Source organism: Dipteris shenzhenensis, chromosome 32, assembly GCF_047967505.1.
Source record: "Dipteris shenzhenensis isolate YYH24624 ecotype China chromosome 32, Dip_SZ_1.0, whole genome shotgun sequence".
Taxonomy (NCBI): domain Eukaryota; kingdom Viridiplantae; phylum Streptophyta; class Polypodiopsida; order Gleicheniales; family Dipteridaceae; genus Dipteris; species Dipteris shenzhenensis.
The window spans coordinates 24,694,840-24,721,454 of record NC_141627.1 but is presented as its reverse complement, the minus strand read 5'-3'; positions in this window follow the sequence as shown (position 1 = coordinate 24,721,454).

The following is a 26,615-nucleotide window of genomic DNA, read 5'->3' as shown; positions in this document are numbered from 1 at the left end:
GAGCTGAGCTCATCTCATCCTCATCAATGTAGTTAAAATTATAGAAGAGAAGTAAGGATTGATGAATTTTCTCATGTATAATTCTTTGTTTATTCCGAATGGCTTGCGCTTCATGGGGTGGAAATCTTCCATAACGAGCCACACGCGAAGATATCTCACTTTAAAAGTCTATTAGCTCTCTCCTATATGACTGCAATTTATCTATTTCACTAGTAGCCATACTTATTTTTCTTTTCTCCTCCTTCTCTAAGCCCTTCTGACAAGCAAAGTCATCCTTCTCATACTGGGTTAACGGAGCTGGATTTTGCTTTCTCTCCTCTCTCTTTCCTTGGTTCTCGGCAATCCATAGTTTGGTGTTGCTAATGGCTTGCTTGACGGAATCGATTACTTAAAAAAGATCCATGGAAATGAGAGCGAGGAAGGTAACTAGAGGAGGTAAGGCAAGATGGAAGGAGTATGCTTGAGGAGAGGAGGTAAGGCTGTAGGCAAGATGGAAGGAGTAAGCTTGAGGAGAGAAGGTAAGAAGAGCAAAGTGGAAGAGCTGCGGGCGAGATATAGAAGATGAACGACTACAGAGGGATTTATAGAGCTGTAGACTCATAATGTGAGATGAAAGATTTAGAATAACTTTAGCACTGCTTTGTATGTGTGCTTGTCAATGCTAGAACATAGATAAAAACTATGCTCCTTTCTAGAGATAAACAGTGGTCAATATGGCCCTTGCCCCTAGAGGGGACCCCTCAAGGGCCATATTGACAAATGTTTATCTCAAGAAAAGACTCTAGAGATAAATTTGTTGACAAACAAATTTATCTCTAGAGTCTTTTCTTGAGATAAGGGGCAAGGGCCATATTGACAAGGGTATTAACATTGTTTTTGCACTGCTTGTGAGTGGCTTAGTAGTGCTTTGGCATTACTTTTTGACTACTTTGATTTTGTCAGTGCTTTTGTGACTGGTTTGGCAATGCTTTAGCAGTGGGTTTACATTTTTATTTGCTTTCCTTCTACTTTTGGACTTCTTTGCATATGATTTGCATGGGTTGTGCAAGTGCATCATGTGCTTTGTGATGGTTTTCAGGGAGTGCTTTGTATATTTATTGGTAGTGCTTTGTTCCTACATTTTCTGTGCATGACTACATGATTACTAAATGTGTTCTTGCATTAGATTGCATGTGTTTTTTCCATCGAGATAAAATCTCCGTTTGAAATTTGGCATGTTCTGTGGATGTAGTCTTTGTTGATAATTCATAGGCAGGATCATCAGACAAGCCTGGAGTACTTGCATGTGCACATGCATTTATTGCTAAGCCTACACCTTTCTTGGGCAACACAGCCCATGAGAAGACTCATGGCATCAGCCCAAGGCCTAGCCCCATTCTCCTTTTTGGAAAGTTGTTTTTGATAATGAACAGGCAACGTCGTCAAAAAAGGTTGGAAGAGAACCTTATTGTATGTTTATTGATGATGAGATAATGCCTTTGTCGGGCAGCCCAAGGTCTGTACAGAGTCGTGAAAAAGTGGTTGACTTAGAAGATGGAACAAACACACAGATGGGTGATGTACCTACATAGGCAGGTTTGGATGATCTCATAAAAGCAACCACAACTATAGGAGATGCTACTCCTGACTAGGAGACTAGTCCAGATGGGTTGATTGTGGGACAATGGATAAAGGTACTGACAAAGTGCAAGACCACATAGAACAATGCAGCCGAGGCTAGTCCATCAACTGCACAGATGCCTACTAGCAAGGCAAAAAGGGCTAAAACACTAAGTAATGATGAAAAAGTTCCTGAGAAGGATGCAAGTATTGTAGCTAACCTGAAAGCAAGTATGCACCACCCATGGGACCACAAGAGATTGTAATTTTTAGATTTGGAATCTAGGTTTACCCCATGTAATGAAATGCCATCTTAATCAAGTCATTGGTATTGTGATGTCTCTTATTGTAGTCTAAATGTCTTCTAGTTATTATGCATGCTCTCCATGTGGATAGAGATCATAAACATTAAAATAATTTGATTATCATACATTAATCTTATGTTGTCCTGCATTTGAGGTTTGTGACTGCTTACCTCATCACTCCCCTCAAAGAACTTAAAATTTGGGTAGGGAATTGTATCTTAATAAAATTACAGTTCAAAAATTGGGAGTTGTAGATATTTGCACCCATGTATAGACATGTGTTTAACTTAATGAGAGAGCAAGAGATGGAGAGAGGTGCCTTGATGAAGCTCGATCATGTTGTGGTTTGTATAGGCGATCAAAAATTAGCATTGGTCATGTACATAAAAGGGCCTTTCAAACTCCAGTGTAAGATGAGTGCAAAGACAGCATGTGGTTCACATCCAAGTCAGCATAGGAGAGCACTAAAAAGATATGCTGCAAAGCTAGGGATCATTCACCGTACCAGCAATATCACAATACCCCTCATGAACTCGGAGAGTAGGATTTTGTTGTCTCCCCTAGGACCTAACTGTTAGAGTTAGCTCAAATGTCCACCTCTCATGTAACCCACCAATATTCTGTGTACCCAATGTTGTAAGGCCCCCATATGAGGAGAAGCCATGATGGGTATCGGATATTGGGAGGGATCCCCAGTTTAGACACTGGAAGGGGTCTTAGAGTAGACCAGATGGTTATGAGACGGCTTAGGAGCCAAGAGTAGATACCCGTCTGCAAAAAGGGGGGGTTCGGGGGGGCGATAGCCCCCCCGATAGCAGGGGGTCCGGGGGGCGCAGGCCCCCGGTGGGGGTCTGGGGGCAAATCCCCCAGCGGCAGGGTCCGGGGGCTGCTGGTAGCCCCAAGCCCGACGGTATGACCTATGTGCGATCCTTCATCTGCCTGCCGGCATGTTTTCTGAAGGGTCGGCTGGTCTTCTAGGCCGACTGTCTATTAGGCCGACTGCCTATTACAGGGCCGACTGTCAACCACTTACACTATATAAGTGGCCACCCCCTATCATCAGATCACCAGTTCTTCACGCTCATAGTCCTCCGTCCAGCATCTGTCTAGATCACCATCGAAGCTCTGTCTGTAGAGCGCACGGGTGGACAGCCAACCATCAGTTGTATCAGCAGTTTGGTATATCAGAATTTTTGTATTCTCTCCAGCTTTCCTTCGTGTACTTGCGTTTTGTTGTTCTCTTCCGCTGCATACTATTTTCTTACACTAACTATTACATGATCCCAGAGAGCAAGAATGCAAAAGGATGTGCACTCGTGATAGACATGAATGTTCTGTTGATTTACCATCACAATCATGAAAAGCAGCTATTCTGGCCCCGATGGCATCGTCATGCATGGCAAGTATGAGACTTCCATGGAGGGCCTGATCATGACTTGACATTGTTGGTTCTAGAGATGCAAAGACTTTTTTGTGTTTGTTGCTCGATGGTTCGACATATATAGATGGAGCTCCTAATGGAGATGCAACCTGTTGCGGCACTTTCAATTGTGTTTTCCTGGCCTGTAGAATGTTATCTTAAGATTTTTGGATCAGGAATATTATGACAGGGCACATTTCACCAATTCTGATGGGAAACCAATATTTTTCAAACACCTATGGTATTTGTGGGAGAAATACCCTTTCTATGATGTGTTTGGCACCGTTCTTCTAGATGACATCTTCTACAAGTGTATTGGAAATCCAAAAGGGACATTTTGTGTACTCCCAAAGTTAGGTTCAGTCCCTGTGCATTGGCACTACAATTTTCTGGTTAAACATGTAGGACCCTGGTTATGGCAATGGTTGAACTCATGGGATTGCCAACAGTTTGCATCTGAAGACTATTGAGATATCGGGCTCCACTCGTGATATGCTAGGGTGACCGTTGTGCATTTATGTCACTGACTTGTTAGCTACAGATGCGGTTGGTACACTACCCATGAATAATAGTTGGATGACAGCTATCTTTATGTACTCTAGTTAGTGGCTCAATTAGTATGCCACCTTAGTTGAGTTTGGTTTGAGACCCACATATAGGGTTCACCTATTCTTTTGTACTTAGAGTTCTTTTGGCTTTCACAACTAAGAAGAGGAAAACTATTTTCAACCTCCACCTTTGTGTATATTCCCCCATTGTGTATGTGAGAAAGCTACAAGTGAGACTCCTTCCTTCTCTCCCACTCTCTTCACATGGTATCAGAGCTCGGTTCGTGGTAAGGAGCTCAAGAAAGAAAACCAAGTTTGCAGTGTCCTAGTAAGAGGATCAGTGTTGCTTTCCTTTTTTTCGAGTTTGGGAGCAAATCTCTGCAGGTAGCACAGCCGGAAAGTGCAAGAGTGCACTGTCTCAGATTGGAATGCCCTTCGCAATGTGGCAAGAGGGCAGTATATGCTACGGGAAAGGGCGAAGCCCTTGGTGATATTATTTTTTTCATTCGAAGTGGAAGTTTTCTGCAGGCACTCAAGAAAGTGCCCTATTTTTGTTGTGCGACCACTGTTCTGCAGGTCGGTGAAAAGTTATCGCATAAATTACATCGTATGCCTATGTGCAGAGATATTGGGAGTGATAAAATCATTCTTATTGCCTGTGCATGCATTATCATCACTAGGAAGTGACTGTGTGGTCAAATATGACTCTCATCAGTTTTGCAAATTTGCCCTTATGAGGTAGAAGTTGTGTTTTTTGCAGTGACAGAATATTTTGCAATGTTTTGTAATGGCATCTGATGCTCTTTCACAGATTTTCACTGAAAAGCTTAACAAGAACAACTTCCAAGCATGGAAGTTTAGAATGACTAATTTCCTTAAGGCAAAAGGCTATTGGGAGTTCATTACTGGAGCTAAACAAGAACCAGTTATTCCTAATGTTCCCAATCAATAGGAGTTGCACGCATTTAAAGGCTAGCATGAGAGAGCCAAAAAAGTTATGTACTGGCTGTCTATCGGTATTTCAGATTCTATGATTGTGCATATTCAGGATGCAAGCACATCGAAGGAGGCATGGGATGCTCTGACAAAAATGTATAGCACAAATATGCAAGCTAGGAAAATGCAGCTCAAGCAAAAGTTGCATAATGTGCAGAGAGAAAATATGAGCATCAATGACTACCACATGAAGGTGAAGAAGATTGCAGATGCACTTGCTTCTATTGGGTCACCAGTGGAAGATGATGATTTCATTTCTGTGACCTTGAATGGCTTAGGAAAAGATTATGCACAATTCTGAACATCCATTGCCGTCTGTGAGAATTTTGAGGAGTTGATTGCTCTTCTAATTTCTGAAGAGCTGAGAAATGGTGGTGCATCTTCTTCAGGAGGCACTTCAAAAGAAGCTGTCTTCTACTCAAATGCTAGAAGAGGTAGAGGCAGAGGTAGAACAAGCCGATTTGGAGGCCGTGGCAAAAATCAAAATATGCAACAAATTCAAGAAAACTAGTCCTATGGAGGAGGACATGGTAACTTTAGAGGCAAGGGGAGCCAAAGAGGTCATGGTGGATGGCAAAGAGGCCAAAATGCAAACAACAATGTTGAATGCTACTACTTTGGTAAAATGGGTCATATGGTTAAAGACTGCTATAAAAAGTAGAATGACATCATGACTAGAAAATTGCAATAGACAAGGTGATGACAGAAATGAGCATCTGTTTATGGTGCAGCACATGACCAATTCTGTGACAAGTGCAGAAGAAAGCAATGACATGTGGTATGTTAACTCAAGTGCATCAAATCACATGACAGGTCATGCAGAATGGATGCAAGATGCAAGGAAAATGAAAAGACCAAGATTTGTGGAGACTAGTGATGATGCTGCACATCCTATTGTGCAGATTGGTAAAATTCCTTGTCTATGCAAGATGGAAAAAAGAAATACTTGTCTAATGTATTTCATGTCCCAAATATCACCAAGAACCTAGTTTCTGTTGGTCAAATGGTTGAGCAGGGCTTGCAAGTCAGATTTACCCTCTTCTTTGACATTTTCCTCTTCAAAGAAGGTAGTGCAACTGTAATATGTGTCAAAGAACTCAAGGATGTTTACATTGGATGCGGACATGCCTGAATTAAGTGCAGCAATGTTTGCACATGGGACCAGTGTAGTTGCAGATATTGATATCTACCATAAATGCATTGGTCATGTTAATAAATAGCAACTTAAATTAATGTAGGCCCAAAATATTGTTGCAGGATTGCCTCAGAAATGCATAAGGTATGTGAAGCCTGTCAATTTGGAAAACAAGTAAGGAAACCATTTCCTAGACATGTTCAAGAGAGTAAGAAGCCATTGGAATTAATCCACTCTGATGTGTGGACTAGTAAAGCTACATCTATTGGAGGCTGTCATTATTTTGTCACTTTTATTGATGACTACGGTAGAAAAGTTTGGGTGTATTTTATGAAAAAGAAAAGTGAAGTGTTTGGGCATTTCAAAGCTTTTAAAGCTATGGTTGAAAAAGAAACAGGCCTGCAAATAAAATGCCTAAGGTTAGATGGAGTAGGAAAGTACCTCTCAAATGAGTTTGCAAGTTTCATGCAGGAGCATGGCATAAAGCAGCAATATTCATGCAATCATAACCCACAACAAAATGGACTTGTAGAAAGGAAAAACAGGCATATTGGAGAGGTATCTCATGCCATGCTAAACGAAAAAGACTTGCCATATTATTGTTGGGCTGAAGTAGTTGCTACAACAGTCTACATAATGAATAGGACTCCCACTGCAGCAATACATGGCATGACACCAGAGGAGAGGTATACTAGTAGGAAACCAAATGTTTCTCATTTGAAAGTTTTTGGTTGCATTGCCTATGTTCATGTGCCAGATGAGTTGAGATCCAAGTTGTGGATCCAAAAGTTGAGAAGTGCATCTTTATTGGTTATTCTCTGCAAGGGTATAGATTATATAACCCTTCTACTTGTAAGTTTACAGTGAGCAGAGATGTTGTTTTTGATGAGATGAGTAGCTGGTATAAACTAGTAAATGTGATTGATGATGTAGATGCACAAAATGGTAATGCTGCACAAAATTCACAGCAGCAATCACAAAATATTAGTGGACCTGTAGTGTCCTCTAGTAGTGGTTCACATACTTCACCATGGACATGGATTGAGATCAAGAGGATCTCCTCAAAACAATGCAGATAGTGGTATGCAAGTATCATGAAAAGGAAAAGAGAATGTAGGTCAGCATGGTTGATGTGAATGCAGGTCACTCTTATGTGGATGGTGAATCCAATGGCTTAGAATAGAGCCTTGATGATTAGTTGGGTATTCCTTCTATTGTTACACTTGGAGTAAGGAAGACAAGGGATGTTTTGAGAGCACCTAGTAGTGAGCCTATTTTGCACAGGTCTACTAGAGCTAGGTATCCTATAGATAGGCTGAAATATGATGGATTTATAGCCATTCACTATGCCTAGATGGTCAAAGTGATACATGAACCAGAACCCACTTCTTTTGAGCAAGCCATGGGAAAAGAAAAATGGGAGAAAGCCATGGATGAAGAAATGGATGGCTTGGAAGCAAATGCTACATGGGAATTGGTTCCTTTGCCTAAAGACAAGAATGCAAGTGGGTTTATAAGGTGAAGCACAATGCAGATGGTTCTATGAACAGATACAAGGCAAGATTAGTTGTCAAGGGGTATGCACAGACATATGGCATTGATTATGAAGAAACATTCAGTCTGGTTGCAAAGATAGCAACTGTAAGAGCAGTCATTGCTATGGCTGCATCAAAGGGATGGTCTTTACATCAGATGGATGTAAAGAATGCTTTCTTGCATGGTGATTTGCAAGAAGAGGTCTATATGGAGCGGCCACCAGGTTATGTTCATGCTATTCATCCTGAGTTTGTTTGCAGGTTGAAGAAAGCCTTGTATGGCTTGAAGCAAGCACCCAGAGCATGGTATACTCGTGCACTCTTCTTCAATATTCTACACCCAATTACTCTTGAATCCTATTCTATCTCCTTTGAGCCATCCATGAAATATCTTGAACCCTACACTCATGTCTTCATTGTACTTTACTATCAAACATGTATATTACACTCTGGTATACACTATTTCTAACTATTCGAAAGTCATAGAATTTCTCTTCCTAATAGAATTCCATTAGCCTATGCAAAGCTACTTGATACTCACACTCAAGTAACTCTACCTTGACTCACTTATTATCCTAATTCCATTAACTCAAAGAAACAAACCCAACCTAGGTTTGTCTAACATAACCTTCCATTTTGTGTAATATTATTTGACTTGGTGCCAACAAAAAAGAGCTAAGCTAGCCTAGCTAGGCTTGGCCAATTAAAGGTTAACATATGTGTCTATGCACTATAAGAATTTTACTATCTTTTAATGAATTTATATTTTAAAAAAATTCAAAGTCCAGAGAAAGGCATTATGCTGCTTCTCATTTATGTTGATGATTTAATCATCACATGTGATAGTGATGAAGATATCTTTCATGTGAAAATGCTATTGAAGCAGAAGTTTGAGATGAAGGATTTGGGAGAGCTGCGTTACTTCTTGGGCATTGAGGTGATTAGATCCACAAGTGGGATATGGCTCTTGCAGAGGTAGTATGGATTGGACATGCTGTCCAAATATGGGATGACAGGCTGTAAGCCTATTTCAGTTCCTTTGGAGCCGAATGTGAAGTTGAGCGCAAATGCAGGTGAGCTTCTGGAAGACCCTACTATGTACAGATGCATAGTAGGAAGTTTGATTTATATGACTATTACCAGGCCAGATTTGAGCTATGCTGTTGGGTTGGTAAGTCAGTTTATGCAGGCTCCAAGGAAACCACATTTGGATGCGGCTATGAGGTATGTGAAGTCCACATTGCACTATGGACTATTTTATGAGACTGGGGTTCAGATACAGTTGCATGGATACATTGATGCTGATTAGGCTGGCAATATTTCTGATAGACGATCTACAAGTGGATATATGTTCTCTTTTGGGAGTGCTACAGTCACTTGGAGCAGCAAGAAACATCTACAGTTGCCTTGTCGAGCATAAAGGCTGAGTACAGGGGTGCAGCAATGGCTGCATGTGAGGTAGCTTGGTTGCATAAGCTACTTTATGATATGCATCAGTCTACAAATGGGCGAGTTGTCATTTATTGTGACAACATGAGTAGTATACACTTGGTAAATAACCCAGTCTATCATGCTACAACAAAGCACATTGAGGTGCATTATCACTATGTGCAGGAGAAGGTTCTAGTAGGTTTTATTGATCTAGTTTATGTTAGCACAGAGGATCAGGTAGTTGACATATTTACGAAGGCATTGGGTGCAAAGAAGTTGCGCAAGTTCAGAGACCTACTTGGTGTAAAAATTGGGATTGAGCTCGAGGGGGAGTGTTGAGATATTGAGGTCCACTCATGATATGCTAGGGTGACAGTTGTGCATTTATGTCACCGACTTGTTAGCTGCAGATGCGGTTGATACACCGCCCATGAATAATAGTTGGATGACAACTATCTTTATGTACTCTAGTTAGTGGCTCAATTAGTATGCCACCTTAGTTAGCTGAGTTTGGTTTGAGACCCACATATAGGGTTCACCTATTCTTTTGTGCTTAGAGTTCTTTTAGCTTTCACAACTAAGAAGACGAAAACTATTTTCAGCCTCCACCTTTGTGTATATTCCCCCATTGTGTATGTGAGAAAGCTGCAAGTGAGACTCCTTCCTTCTCTCCCACTCTCTTCACAAAGACGACTTTGGTGCTTGGGAAGATACAGATAGCCTGCTAGTTTCAAAAAAGTATGTTGTGTAGCTTGGATGGGTGACAGCCCCAATTGTGGAGTAGATTGGTTTTGGGGCATGTGACATGTTTATCAGACTGAGGTGGAGGACATAGTTTACAAGCTGTTATCTGTGAAATTGTTCAAGGACTGCAAATACTACACCTGTAACCTTGGTCATGTACATTGTTATTTCATGAGGTGTAATTCTTAGCTACTGGATCATGTACAATTGTTCAGCTGGATCATGAATATAATACCAGACCATGTAATTATTCTTTGTGACTTGCATCATGTCTTGCCTAGTTGTAGTGCTTTCTGATTGCTTGCAAAATATTATCAGTAACTTAGATCATGTGCCCTATGGTTGGATCATGAAGTATTACTTTTGCTAATGGATCATGACCATTACTTGACTGATATATATACAGTGATTTCTCACATATTTGGTACAACCAATCATACTTGGCTTCTTTTTTAGGGGGATACAAATAAAAAATAATAGAAAATGGCAAGCAAATAAACAATCATAGAAAATGAAAGCAAGCATGAGAAATAAATTAATTAGAATGTGGTCTAGAGATCATAAGGCATGCTATTATAAAGACAGCCTTGTACTCTTCAAGTGATAGCAAGTACAAGTTTCTCTCTCCCTTAATGGCTTCCAGTGGAAACTTGATTGACCTTACAAGATGGGAATATAATATGACCTCAAGTTTGTGATCAAGAAGTTTGTAGCAGCAATTGTTAGATATGCTCAATGCCCCACCCTCCTAGTAACCACCAGTGGTCCAAGGTGCTCAAGTTGTAAGGCCCCCATATGAGGAGAAGCCATGTGTGAGCCTAGGACACTGGATTGCATGTCAGATGAGGTCTATCAATGAGACCAGTGATGGTAGAAAGGTGATCTATGTGAGTTTAGTTTATGGGCTAGGCAAGGTAAGTAAGCTGGTAGCACAACGAGGCACATTGTCTTGATTGCGTGGGAGCCCCTTGCTCTCGCTGGGGTCTGGGGACCAACGGCCCCCCTGGTGGGGGTTCGAGGGTGAGAGCCCCCGAGGCAATGGTATAGGGAATATTCCCTAAATATTCCATGGACGACTAGCTGGTTCCACCGACTAGGTTGACTGGTCAGCTCCACCGACTAGGTTGACTGGTCGGTTCCACCGACTACGTTGTCAACCTCATAGCTCTATAAAGAAGCGACCTTCCCAATCCATTGTATTAGATCAGATCCAGCTAGGAGCTCTTCACCTTGTATCTATCTAGATCGCCATCTAAGCTCCATTGTGGGAGCACACGAGTGGATGCAGCCATCATTTGTACTCCATTAGTATTGAAGGAAAATTTTGTTCCTCTCTTGCTTACTGTGTACTCTCTATTCTTTGTTCAGTTTCTGTTTTGCTGCGTCGTGTAATTTAACAATGGTCACCTTGATGACCATAGAAGAGACCCTTCACAACAAAGGAGTTTACAACAATTATGTTGCCCCAAGCATCCTACATAGCCTTTTGGTCTCCTTAGCTTTGGTACTGCGATGCCAAAAATTGATATTTTTAATTTGGCATTGGTATTGTTTTTCTCTATGTTTGATAAGAGTTTGAGTATCAAGTGATAGCCTAGTGGCTCTTACTTATTTCTATTTTCTATGATATTGTATGGGATGGAGAGGATGAGTGGAATGGCTCATTGTAAAGGTATGAATTATAAATAGCTTGGTATGGGGTGAGAGTTATTTGTGTATGGGATATTATGGAGTTTTTTAGAAAATAGGAAGAGTGAGTCATATAAAGAGGTGGGCTCATGTCCATGTGTTCCAATAATATAAGAGAGGCCACATGCCAAGTGTGTGGAAAGCATGTGGAGGAGTGTGAAGTCAAGAGGAATCCTTCTAGAACTCCTATGTGGAATAAGGAGGATGTGGACATGTGGAAAAGAGAGGGTCCCTATGGGCTCCATGTGAGGAGACTCTTGACTTTCTCAATATTTTAAGAGTCTTGAGCATCTTCTGATGGGACACATGGCAAGAGTAGCCAAAAAGGACATGGATGGTGACATGCATGCTTATGTGATTGATGGGGAAAGGAATCTACACGCAGCAATTGTAAATGGGTGAAGGAGGGTAACAAAATTTCTATAAAAGGAGCCCTCCTCTCCCTTGTTCATCAATCTCTTCCACCATTAGGCCTCATGTTGCTGTAGCTCTAGTCTCCCCAAGCCTCTTCCATGAGCCTTCTCGCCCTCTTGTAGATATTCTCTTATGTAGACTCTTGAGTCCATCTCTCTCTAGTTTATTCTCTCTCTATGAGTAGTCTCTTCCACCATTAGGCCTCATGTTGCTATAGCTCTTGTTCATCAATCTCTTCCACCATTAGGCCTCATGTTGCTATAGCTCTAGTCTCCCCAAGCCTCTTCCATGAGCCTTCTCTCCCTCTTGTAGACATTCTCTTATGTAGACTCTTGAGTCCATCTCTCTCTAGTTTATTCTCTCTCTATGAGTAGTCTTGGAGCTTCCGCTCCCTCTTGTATGTATGAAACCTCTTCTTCTCCCTTGTGTTTGTAGTGTTGGAGTGGATTCTAACTCTATTGGTAATGAAGGTTACTTCAGGCTCTCTCTCTCTTGAGTGTCTCTTCCCTTTTCTCTCTTTTAAAGCCTTGAAAGTTCTTTCTATTCGGCCGCTCACTGTGCACACATGGTCCATTTGTTTCCCGAGCCACCATGTAAACTTCTTCCCCTCTTCTAAGATAAATCTATGAGGGGTGGATCGTTGATAAAGGTGGAGTCTTGAGGGAGCATCCTACTCAAGCGAGATTTGCATGCGTGGAGGGCAGTTTTCATGACAGTTTGACCCCTGTTAGTGTTTTGCTCATAACTTTTTGCTCAATAGTCCGATTTTAATGAAATTTATATCAGTGCGAAGCTCTCTTTAAGATGCATGTCCTCATATAATCAGATCTTGAATCAGATACTGTTACAAAAAGTTATGAGTCTCTATGTTTGATAGTCTATTTTCATGATAGTTTTTACCCCTGTCTAGTAAACTATCCATAACTTTTTGGTCGCTTCTCTATTTCTTACGAAACATATATCAATGCGAAGCTCTCTTTAAGGCACATGTTTGTATGTGATCAGATCTTGAATCAGATACTACTACAAAAAGTTATGATTCTCTGTGTTTGATAGTCTGTTTTCATGATAGTTTTTACCCCCGTCTAGTAACTATCCATAACTTTTTGGCCGCTTCTCTGTTTCTTATGAAACATATATTAGCACGAAGCTCTCTTTAAGCGCATGTCTCTAGGTGCTTAGATCTTGAATTAGATATTGCTGCAAAATTTTATGAGTCTCTGTGTCTGACAGTCTATTTTCATAATAGTTTTTACCCCTTCCAGTAAACTATCCATATCTCTTCAACCGTCTGTCTGTTTTTTTATGAGACTTATATCAGCGCGAATCCCATATTAAGGCATAGCTCTTTGTGTGCTTGAATCTTTGATATCATGTCTCTACTAAAAGTTATAGGCCTCTATGTCTAATGACAGTTTGTAGAGTGTTTTGAGCTAAGTGTAAAGGTGTCTATGAAGGAGGTGCAGTGTTTCCTCGGAATCTACCCATCCGACCTAATCAGCCCCTTCAAACTCCTCGATATATCATGTCATGTTGAGCCGCAAGATCTTCTTTCAACAACGTATCGCTCTTCTCTTTAGTGCAGACCGGCTCGCTGAGATTATGGCCTTTGCTCATCCTTTCCTTCTCCCTATGCTTGATTACAACATCACTTGGGATGTTACCATCTTCATTCTCATCTGAGGGAGGAAAGTATGGTGTGGTATCTTGGCATAAAAACTTCTTTTTGATGTCCCATTCTCAATGATAAATATCTTTGTCAGTCAGTTCGAAAGCAACAAGAAGTGAAGAGGTGCGTGAAGTTTATTACCCCTAACTTCATGTCACAGTACACTTCAAGATGTAGAAGTCAACACCCTCTTTGTTGTCTACCTCTGCATTCACTACGAAGTTGTTTCCAATGCAAAGAGCATCGATGAGCATTTCATGATGCCCTTCGAAGAGAGGCTCCTCATATGTCTCCAAACACCTGTATCGTTACGAACAATGATGTGATATTCCCAACTGGGCACATGCTTCTTACTAGTGCAATGTCCCTAAGATTCTTGAATACAAGCATTGCAGTAGCACGACAACCTTTTCATAGCTACTTGACTAACAACTCCTCGTATACAATGCATGGATTGTGTTTGTGGCACAGGTTGATAGTCCCACTGTTTAGATCTATCAATATCTCCTTCCTTAACAACCCAAAACACTCTTGCTACATTCCTCTCCTTAAATGCATAGCTGGCTTGAGCCCCATGAAACAAGGCCCTCGAAAAATCCACGACATCTCTTGCATTTTTTAAGGTGGCTCCATTTGTCTTTAGTTGTTCATGTGTCAATGTTCTCTTAACAATAGTCCCATCCCCATCGTGCTCACCCTTTCCATGTCCAGATCCAAAGAAATTCCACGTCATCTTCAAACCCACTAGCTGTTCAAATCTAGGAACGAAATAGAAAGGTCTTTTAGCCTTGAATTAAGAGGCTGCTCCATCCAACCAAACCCAATGCCTAGTCAGTTCCAACCCTTGATCAGATAACCACCTATGATGTAGCATAAAGCAATGCTGGACAAAGAGGGTGTCATCCACCTTACCATCTAAAATTAAAAAATGAATTGTCTTCTTCACCTCAGATCCAATACAAACATATGTTCTGTGGACAAAAATTGTAACCTGGCTAGAGTGCCAGTGCATGGACTGAATATCGTTTTGCTCCTTGAAAGAATAGTTTTCTATGAAGTCCACCACCACTGAAACCACATCTTTGGGAAACCTCAGCAAACACTCTTTGAATTGTTCAGCCTGCCACCTGCAAGTGTAATTGTGCTTGATGAATATTTTGAGGTGAGTCTTCATTAACTATATAAGTTCGTTGCAATACATCTCCTTGCCAACAAGGTCTTTCCTTTGCTTCTTTTTGCCCTACACCATGGTTCCTATCTCCACATTCTAGAAGACCTTCACCATCACCTTTCTGGAAACAAAATTCATCTCGTGTGGGCAGCATGACATTTTGCATGGGCCACATTTTTTGCAATCACCCAAAATACACCCACGATGGTGGTAGCAAGCTTCAAGAGGTTTGGGACACCACAGAATTCCAAAGACTAGTGACACCCATGTTAGCATGTCAAACAGCTTTGCAGCCACACTCCCCTTCACTATTTCCACATACCTTATAGTCACAGTTGCAGCATGCTCCATGAATCCCAAAACTTTGGGTCCTTAGCTGGTTGACTATATCCTTCAAAAAACACATTTGCACATGATAAATGTAGTAGCATGTGTACCTATCCTTCATCTTTCAAAAGAAATAGGCTTCAAGCTCTCAAACGAGTGTGGCTGAATCTTGATCTCTGGAAATATTTCCTTGAATCATTGGAAGAACTCAACCTAATACCGGTGCACAAAACAAAGGGAGCACAGTTGGATAGAAATAACTCTATGGATAGAAATCATAGCACATATGTAAAGCACTCCATGGACATACTGAGAACTTTGTAAAGCAATCACAAAGCACATATAGAGAACTTGTAAATTTCATGCAAAGCACATTACAAGTAGAAAGCATTGGAAAAGCACTCATAAAGTAGTCAAGAAAAGCCCAAGCAATCATAAAGCACTACCAATGCAGTAATAAGCACATGCAAAGCACTGCCAAATCACATGTAAAGGACTTGGGCAAAAAGCTTTTGATATGATGATTGTTTTCAAGGACTTCAAAAGCAAATCCCTAGTAGTGAATGTTAAATTACACAGTGCAATGGAACAAAAACTGAATAAAGAATAGGGAGTACACAGCAAAGTGGAGATGAACAAAATTTTCCTTCAATACTGATGTAATATAGATGATGGCTCCATCCACCCGTGCGCTCCCACAGTGGAGCTTAGATGGCGATCTAGACAAATACTAGGTGAAGAGCTACTAGCTGGAAGATCTCTACTAGAAGATTTGATCTGGTACAATGGACTGGGGAGGTCGCCTCTTTATAGCTATGAGGGTGGTAGTCGGATCAACGTAGTCGGTGGAACCGACCAGTCAACCTAGTCGGTGAAGTCGACCAGTCAACCTAGTCGGTGGAATTGACTAGTCATCCATGGAATATTCAGGGAAGATTCCCTATATTATCGCCTCAGGGGCTCTCGCCCCCGAACCCCCACTAGGGGGGCCACTGGCCCCCTGGGACTGTGAAGAGAGTGGGAGAGAAGGAAGGAGTCTCACTTGCAGCTTTCTCACATACACAATGAGGGAATACACACAAATGTGGAGGCTGAAAACAGTTTTCCTCTTCTTAGTTGTGAAAGCTAAAAGAACTCTAAGTACAAAAGAATAGGTGAACCCTATATGTGGGTCTCAGACCAAACTCAACTAACTAAGGTGGCATACTAACTGAGCCACTAACTAGAGTACATAAAGATAGCTGTCATCTAGCTATTATTCATGGGCGGTGTACCAACTGCATCTGCAGCTAACAAGTCGGTGATATAAATGCACAACGGTCACCCTAGCATATCACGAGTGGAGCTCGATATCTCAACACTCCCCCTCATGCTCAATCCCAATTCCTGCACACCAAGTAGGTCTCTGAACTTGTGTAGCTTCTCTGCACCCAATGCCTTCGTGAATATGTCAACTACCTAATCCTCTGTGCTGACATAAACTAGATCAATAAAACCTACTAGAACCTCTCCCACACATAGTGATAATGCACCTCAATGTGCTTTGTTCTAATATGATAGACTAGGTTATTTGCCAAGTGTATACTACTCATGTTGTCATAATAAATGACAACTGGCCCATCTGTAGACTGATGCATATCATAAAGTAGCTTATGCAACCAAGCTGCCTCACATGTAGCCATTACTGCACCCCTGTACTCAGCCTCTATACTCGACAAGGCAATTGTAGGCTGTTTCTTGCTGCTCCAAGTGACTGCAGCACTTCCAAAAGAGAACACATATCCACAGGTAGATCGTCTATCAAAAATACTACTAGCCCAATCGGCATCAGTGTATCCATGCAACTGTATCACATACCATTCCTACATTTTAGATGATAGGGAACATGACACCTTATTTGTGCAGCATGCTTTTCTATTGCATTGGGAATGACTGAAAAAGGAAAATCCCCATGCAGAAAATATAAAATAACATTGATTGTGTTCAGATGGTGCTGCCTCTCAATTTAAATTAGCTCGTGGATTCTACTTTGTCTCAAGGTTCAAATCATTGACCGGTCTAGACATGATGTGGAATTTCTTCGGGTCTAGCCATGACAAGGGTAAACATGATGGATGCGATGCTATTATTAAGCAAGCTCTGTTTAAACACCAATTAACATGCTCTCAAGAAAAACTCAATGATGCCCATGGTATGATGCCCATGGTGTTGTAACATGGCTTACAGCTAGCCTTTCCATAGGCATGCACTCAACATATAGTAAACAAAGCCTTAAGAATAGTGTAGTACATAGAGTGTTCCATTAAGAGAAAGTGGACGAAGTGCAAAGGAGAAGTTGACACAATTGTGAGAAAATTAAAGGAGTTTTGTGGGGCTTTTCAAACAACCAACTGTTTAAAACAAGAAAACTTTCTTGTTTCTGCAGTGTGTGCATCATAGGGGATCATGACGATTGTGAGAACATTGCAACTGTGAAAACATGGGACCGAGTTCAAGATTTCCCTCTACGTTCAAATGGAGTCACAAAAAATGGAGAGACAAATGACTCACCATAGTTTGGGGAGAGTTTTGATGACCTTACTGACTGTTTGGAAGAGGGGATAACTTTGCAGATGTCGCTGCCTCCAGGGAGAACGAGGAAGATGACCCATACTTTCTATTGCAATGCACAAAACCTAAGCACAAGGTTGAGGAAGCATTTAAGGATAATTGGGGAACAATCTATGAGAAGTGGAATGTAGTAGTCAGAGCTTTTTGATACAAAAAAACATCCAAGAGAGGCCCCAATTATGAACTGCTATATAAGAGTACACAAATATTTGTGTACTCTCATCTATAGTAAGAGCTATTAAGTTCTAGATGCAACCTATGGGACAAATGAACTAGAGACCCACCGATAGGCCTCTTTCTGTGACGGTATGCCCTCCATTGCATGCACATGATCATTTGCATGTGAATTTTCCCTCGCGTGCGTGATCGATGGTCGATGGTCAATGGTCTTTGGCCGGTGGTGAAATTCAAGCAAACATGTGCTACTGTCTTCACACTTAGTCACACACTGTGCTAAGTCAATATGCATGTGCCACTACCAACCCACCAATGTGGTGGAATTGGTCTACTACAAAGGGCTATATAAGGAGGCCACTTCTCAAGCCTCAACACCAAATGCCAGTAGCCCTACCTCAAGTCCTTCTCCATCCAGAGTCTATCTAGATTGCCATCGAAGCTCTACTGGAGAGCACATGGGTGGACATCACCATCAGTTGTATCTGATACAAATTTTTTATTCTGCTCTATTGTGTCTATTATTTGGTTATTGTACTATCGTTGTTGTCAAACGATCTCTCCGCTGCATCATATTTCTACATGGTATCAGAGCACTAGGTGATTTGAGCAGCGATAGTGCTAGAAACTCTATTACAATAAAGCTTTAGCACTTGGTGTGATGGCTGCTACTGGTGGAACTTCCGGAGTATCTGTTGTTGCTATTGCTGCTTCTACTCCAACAATTTGCATTTGACCACCCGCCTTCACGAAAGACAAACTTGATGATACAAACTACACTCTTTGGAAGTTCAAATTAAGTGTAATTCTAGATTGATATGAGCTACTAGAAACCATTCTCGGGAGTGATCTTGAACTAGTTATCGCTGCCAATCCTACAAATCCCAGGAGTTCGATTCAAAAAATCTGAAGCCCAAATATTAGATGCAAAGGGTAAGTTGTGGGCACGGGCTCTAGGAAAAACTTATACAAGCTCACTGCACTTTCGATCACTTCAGATTTGGAGAAAGAAGGCTTTGGCATGAGCGGTTTGGCCACATCAGCTATGCTATTGCTAAAGGAAACGCAAAAGAAAGGGATGGTTGCACATTTTACTGCAATGACAAATAAGTGGGAGCCATGTGAAGCTTGTTTAATGGGCAAGCAAGCCATGAAGCCATTTCCACAAGAGACCAGAAAGCAAGCAAAGGCACCTCTAGAGCTGGTACACGCTGATCTTTGTGGTAAGATGTCTACTACTGCTTTGGGTGGATCTCTCTACTTTATGCTGTTAGTCAATGATTATAGTAGAAAGATGTGGGTGTATTTCCTTTGGGATAAAGCTCAAGCTCTTGAAAAGTTTAAATTGTGGCACAAGCTTGTAGAAAATGAAAGAGGAAAGAAGGTCAAAAAGTTTCACACCAATCGAGGAGGAGAGTTCGCATCAAAGGAATTTGACAATTATTGCAATGAACATGGCATTAAGCAGCAACTTACTACTCCCCATATACCTCAACAAAATCCTATTATAGAATGTCGAAACCAAATAGCTGTTGAGATGGGATGCTACATGTTGAAGGAAAAAGGAATTCCCAACACGTTCTGGGTTGAGACAATAAATACAGTACTCTATATTCTCAATTGGTGCTATACAAAGGCTCTCAAAGGGGTGATTCCACAAGAGGAATACTTGGGTAAGAAACCTTCAATTTCTCATTTTCATACATTTGGATGTGACTGTTATGCACACATTCCAGATGCAATAAGGACCAAACTAGATGCCAAGAGTGGGAAATGTATCTTCTTGGGATATAGCATGGAGTCAAAGGCCTATCAACTCTATGATGTAGAGGCAAAGAAGATCATCATAAGCCCATATGTGGTGTTTGTTGTGCAACCAAACTTAGTGGTGGATACAATTCCAACCACTTCATCATCAACTGAAGAAATAACTCGCCATTTGCCGACCCAAAAGTATGAAGAAAGTATTAAGGAGGAGGTGCTATCTGATAGTGAGGACCAAGAAATCCAGCCTATTGCACCAATCACACCACAACAAAAGCCACAGCCAAGGTGCGTGTAGTAGCTCTTTGATGATCAAAACCTAGAATCTGTGCAAGAAAGTCCACAACCCGATGGACCTCGAAGATCAAAGAGAATAGAGGAGCAACGCTGATCAGTTGATCTCATAATTAACATGGCCTTGATGGGGCTGAGATTATGGAGATAGTCAAGGAGCCATCAAACTTGGAGGAGGCACTGGCAGATCCAAAATGGAAGGTAGCTATGCAGTCAGAATATGACAGCATAATGAAGAACGACACTTGGGAACTTGTAAGTTGACCTGCAAAGAGAAAGGTGATTGGTACAAAGTGGGTATGGAAAGCAAAATATAAAGCTGATGGTAGTCTAGAAAAGTATAAATCTCATCTTGTTGCACAAGGCTTCTCACAAGTGGAAGGTTTTGATGCAAGTGAAACTTTTGCACCCACAGCTAGAATGATCACTATCGTACGGTGCTTGCTCTGGCTGCTCATAACAAATGGGTAGTTTTTCAGAATGGATGTTAAGTCTACATTCTTGAATGGGCATCTCAAGGAGGAGGTGTATGTAGCTCAGCCACCAGGTTTTGAGCTACCCCATTCACATAATAAAGTGTGCAGGTTAAAGAAGGCATTATACGGGCTGAAACAGGTCCCACCAGCATGGTACCAAAGGATAGATAATTTTTTCCTAAACTGTGGTTTTGTGAGAAGTGCTTCTGATGCTAACCTCTATGTAATGAAGCAAGATGGAAAGCAAGTTGTTATAGTCTTATATGTGGTTGATCTTGTCATCATAGGTGACCATGAGAAGATGATCCAACAAACACGCCAGCTATTGAGCTCTGAATTTGAAATGATTGATTTGGGGCTCTTGCACTATTGTTTGGGGATTGAGATCTGGTAAGAGCTAGGTAAAATCTTCATCTCTCAACCAAAATATGCTTGAGAGATTTTGAAGGCATTTGGTATGATTGAGTGCAAGCATGTGGTCACACCCATGGAGGTGAATGCAAGGGTTTCTACGATAGGTGCCTCACCATTGGTCGACATTGAGAAATACAGAAGGCTAGTGGGAAGTCTAATTTTCCTTTGCAATACTAGGCCTGACATCAGTTTTGTAGTTGGTGTCTTAAGCAGGTTCTCGAATCATCCCCAAGAGAACCATTGGAATGCAGGCATGTGAGTTATTAAGTACCTCTCAAAGGAACTCTTGGCTATGGCATCACTTATGAATTTGGAGATTCCTTGATTGGCTACTGCGACTCGGATTGGGCAAGTGACGTTGACTCCAGAAAGTCAGTTTTTGGATATTACTTCTTACTTGGATCTGGGATTTGTTCTTGGGTAAGCCAGAAGTAACCTACTGTGGCCCTCTCTTCTACAGAAGCAAAGTACAAGGCAACTTGTTTTGCTACATGCAAGCCAGTTTGGCTTCGAAGGATCTTGGCAGACATAGGAGTTCCAATAAGAGAGCCTACATCACTAAGGTGCAACAACCAAAGTTGCATGACCATCTCTAAGAACCCTATGTTTCATGCGCAGACAAAGCACATCAAGATTCAGTACCACGATGTTCGAGAGCTACTGATCGAAGATGAGATCGTTGATCTGGAGTAGTGCTACACTAAGCTCCTGAGGGAGCTTGCTATGGTCACCTCTTTTTCTTTGCTTATTGTAGAGTTGTTAGGAGGTCACGTGAGCATGCGCAAGCTCTTGGCTGCCTTGCTTCTAAAGAACTTGAGAGCTAGTAGCTGAGTTGGAGGCTTGTACATAAAGAGCTTGAAAGGCATAGCTCAGGGAGCTTGAGTAGTTGCTGCTGTACTTGCATGTAGTGCTATAAAAGAAGTCGCTGCTCTAGATAGACCTATCTCAACCTAACTCTATGTGGCTTTCAATCAAAGAATGAAGCTCTATCTCTCAAAAATCTCTCATAGGGAGAATAGAAGTTTCTCTTTCTCTCAAAGCTCTCAAGACAAGCACCTCTCTCAATGCTAGAATTCTCACTGATGGAATGAATAGAATTCGACGAAAATTCTCTCAAAGAACTCTAAATGAATGTAATTTTTCTCTCATAGAAGAGAACACTCGATCTCTGAATCTCTCTCACTCTGTCGTATGGATCACAATGCCTCAGCGAAAGGCAAGGGAGCTTTGATACCATGACAAAATATGAAGAGGGGAGAGGAGAAGAGTGGAGATGAGGAGAGAGGGCACAGCTAGAGAGCACACCACAAATGACTAACTGTACACAAGATTTAGTTGAAAATGTAGAATATATACAAACCCATTTAGGGTTCAAGTTAGGGTTAGGGTTAGAGCATCTAACCCTTTCCTTTATAGCACTCTATTGGGTTAGTGCTATGCACATATGATCACATGATGGTGCTATGCACACATGATCACATGATGTTGAGCATGAACTCTTAACACTTTGAAGATGCAGATGATAAGCCAAAATGGCAAATTGCTATGAATGAAGAAATGGAAGCTTTGTACAAGATTAATACTTAGAAATTATGCAACCTTCCACCAGGAACGAAGGCCATAGCAAACAAATGGGTATACAAATTGAAGTACAATCTAGATGGAAGTATTCAATGATACAAATCCAGACTAGTTGCAAAAGGATTTGCACAGCAATATGGTCAGGATTATGATGAGACTTATGCTCCAGTAGCAAAGATGGATTCCATATGGTTCTTGATATCACTAGTGACACTCAGCAAATGGAATGTGCACCAGCTCAATGTCAAGAATGCTTTTCTCAATGGTTACCTAGATGAGGAAGTCTACATGCAACAACCAGTAGGTTATGTTGAACCTGGAAAAGAGAATCAGGTTTGCCATCTCAAGAAAAGTCTCTATGGTTTAAAGCAAGCACCCAAAAGTTGGTACAGTAGAATCGACAAGTATTTTACTAATCTCGGATACACTAAATACAATGCAGATCATACTCTCTACTACAAAGTTCAAGGGGAAGACATTACTATTGCACTTTTGTATGTAGAACAAGACTTATCTGCAGAGTTCGACATAAAAGATCTTCGACTTATGCACTAATGTCTTGGTATTGAGTTCTGGAGAGATTCAAACAACACCTTCATGAGTCAGCTGAAATATGTTCACAATCTCCTGAAGAAGTTTCATATGGCAAATTGCAAGATTAATTACCTCCACTCCCATGGAACAGAGTTTGAAACTTACAAAAGATTCAGAAAAGCCTACATTTAATGACAGGTACTATCGATAGCTCATCAGATCTCTATATATCTGACTATCACACGGCCAGATATATGTTATATAGTAAGTTCACTTGCACAGTTTATGACAAATCCAAAAGAGTCTCACTGGAATGTAGCCAAAAGAGTCTTGAGATACATCAAACGTACAAGATAGTTTGGGATAGAATACAGAGGAAGTCATCCAAGGTTGCATGGATATTGTGATAGTGACTATGTCAAAGATCATAAGACCAAGAGATCAACACAGGGATATGAATTTTTCCTAGGCGCTATATCATGGTTGTCAAACAAATAGCCAATTGTTTCTTTGTCTTCAACCGAGCAATCACTATAGGTGCATGTGAGGCTATATGGCTCATAAGTCTATTGTCAAAAACAGATTACTTTGATGAATCAAAGCCAACAACAATATACTGTGATAATCAATCATCTCAAGCATTGGCCAAGAATCCAGTATATCACTCTAGAACAAAGCATGTTGATGTCAGAGAGCATTTTATTAGAGAAAGAGTGTTACTTGGTGACATCACACTATAGCATTATGATAGCAAAGAGAATGTTACATACATCTTTACCAAACCATTCGGTAAAGAGCTTTTCGAGAAGCACCGACAAAAGCTCTTGGTTTGATGCAAAGAAAGGGCACTCCCATTAAAGGGGTGTGATGGAATGTAATGCTTAGTCCTTCTTTGACTCCCCAAAATCATCATGCTTAGGGAAGGCTTGCTTCATGATGTTGATCTTTAGGGAAGGTGTTGAGAAACCATGCTCAACTTCCTATGATAATATTGTGCATAGCACTAACCATTAGAGTGCTATAAAGGAAACGGTTATCCTAACCCTAAAAGGGTTTGTATATATTCTACATTTTCAACTAAATCTAGTGTACAACTCTTCATATTTTGTTATAGCCTTAGATGGGTTGGTCATGATGGATGTGGTCAATGTTGCTCAAGTCAACCACTTGCTACTTATAGCCCCTCCTTTGCCCTATTTAAGAAGTATTGGTCGACTCCTCAACAATGTCATTGAAGGATTTCAATAGATTATGCAAAAGAAGCAACCATTTTGTGCTACATGCATTTCTTTATGAAGATTTTTCCTCCAATGCAAATGTGTGTGCCACAACCAAATGCAAGTTGTAACTATGGTTTGTCCTATGTGGACAAAATAGAGTTTGTGAGGTTTTTTGTCTCTAAATTTTATGCGTAGCATTGGCTTGATTAATCTTGCAAGCCAAATACAAGGTTGACAACATGTTTTTTAATTAGCATTATTACTTAGCAACTACAAGCTACCAAGATACACATATTTTTAGTATTGTTACTTAGCAACTACAAGCTACCAATATAATATACATTTAGGTTTCAAAACATGTCCATGTTGATTATCACTTGCATATTTCTTATTCTTAACATATGAATGTTAGAAGAAAGTTTTTCGATTCAGTCTATGAGTTTTTTTATTGCAACTATAGAAATATAATATGTTTCTAACAAAGATTGAATGACGTGGATTAGGCTATATCTTTTGTTTAAGTTAGGCTACAAGAGATCTTGAGGAATTTGTTGGAGGTGGTGGCCTCCCCCCCTCATGTATGTGGAGTGGTCCATGGAATACAAAGAAAATCAAAGAGGCCATGTGCTACTGACAAGTGTATAGAGGGGGCTTTGCATAATCCTATAAGCACTTCTTATCGTAAGGATAACTTTGAATATAATGACCCCTTCAGCCCTCCTAAGGTTTTTTGGGAGGCTCTGCAACTTTGTGGACAACTATGGGGTGGGTCCTAGGGGGGCCCACCCAGCTCATTTTCCAATTTGTCACATGCCATCCTACAGATTTCTCGATAGAAGTCTTGAAACTTTTGGATTACATGTGGAAATACCTTAGCAGGAGTTGCTCACAATGACCTGACAATGACATTATGTGTCTAAATAATAAATGAATTAGCATGAACAAGATCAAGTTTAAAATGTATTCATCCCTCATATCTACGAGACACCTAAGAGATAGGCTTTGGTGGAGTTTAAGATCGTTCATAGAATTGCATCTCATAAAATGCATCTTGCAAGGTTTTCTTTTGGATAGCCTTTTGGATGCCTTTTGTTTGGGTAAATCCATATACTAGCATAAAGGTTAAGGTCTTTTTTTTGTGTAAATCCATATAATAGCATAAAGATTCGAGGTCTCTCATTCATCCAATAATTGATATAATGACATCCTAAAGAGTGATAGTGGGCATAACAACAATCATAACAAAAGATACATTGAAACGTAAAAAGTGGAGAATGTCTCCAATAATAAAAGATGCAAATGTTTATCACATTATTTTATGAAATATAATTTGTACTAATTGAATTCCCTTTTCAATGTGAGGAAAAGGTAAAATGCACTAATAGTGGAATTACTGAATTTCATAAGAGCCTTACCTAAATGGCATTATTCAATCTTTAGTACATGCATGAGTGTGTGCGTACGTGTGTGTGTGCGTGTGCATGCAAAATGTGTGTGTGTGTGCGTATGCATTTGCATGTGCATGTGCATGTGTGTGTGCGTGCTTGCGTGCGTGCATGTGTGCTACGTCTCGCTTGCATGCGTGTGTGTGTGCATGTGCATGTGCATGTGCGTGTGCGTGTGCATGTGTGTGTGAGTTTGCGCATGCGTGCATGTGTGTGTCACACACACACACACAGAGATTGAATTATTTAAACAAGCATAAAAACAAAGCTGGTTCATAACGCATTACTTGAGTTCTATGTTGAGATATCATTCTCCATCTAAGCATTACAAAGCCTCACAAGTGTGTTTTGTTTTCCTTTTTCTCACAACTACCATTTCCACCCTTTCCTTATTAGGTAATAAAGCCTTTGCACACACCCCTAAAAGTAATAGCCAGAAATCCATATGGTTCCATTGTTTCACTGTTTTAAGTTTATGGGTGGAAGCTATGTAGTTTGAGAGTGTGTGTTTGATCCACCAATGCAGTTTATTTGGGCCATGTAGTTTGAGAGTGTGTGTTTGATCCACCAATGCATGGGCGACTACATGGCAGTTGGTTTTGCTCTTCAGACACTTGGTGATTGTGGAAGGTCCTCGTAGATGTTGCGGCGGTGATAGAGGCGGTTATCAAAGCTTCTCTATAGTCATGAAGAGTTGATGGGCTCTCGTTCCTCCTAAGTTGGTGTCGATCTTGGTGTCGATCTGTAGCAGCTGACTGCTAGCATTCATATAGTTGAGTCTTTTGTATTGGTGACAAAGCCCAGTAGGGATATAATCCTTCTGCGTCTATTGTACTAGAAGGTTTTTAATCTACTTCCTCTGTCAAATTCATAGCTTATAGTTTTTTGTTGTTCTTTGAATAAAGATTACGTGAATGGTTGTATTGCTCTAGATATCTATTGTGCAGCAATAGCTTGATTAATATATTGCATGCAATCTGTCGATTCTCGTGGTAGTGAAGAAAATCCATCACAAAGGCTTTATAATTATGTTGCGAGATATTTTCATATATCATCATAAACAACCATATGCAATGAATTGGTGAATCTATGGTGTGAATTGGTGCCAGATTTTAAATTT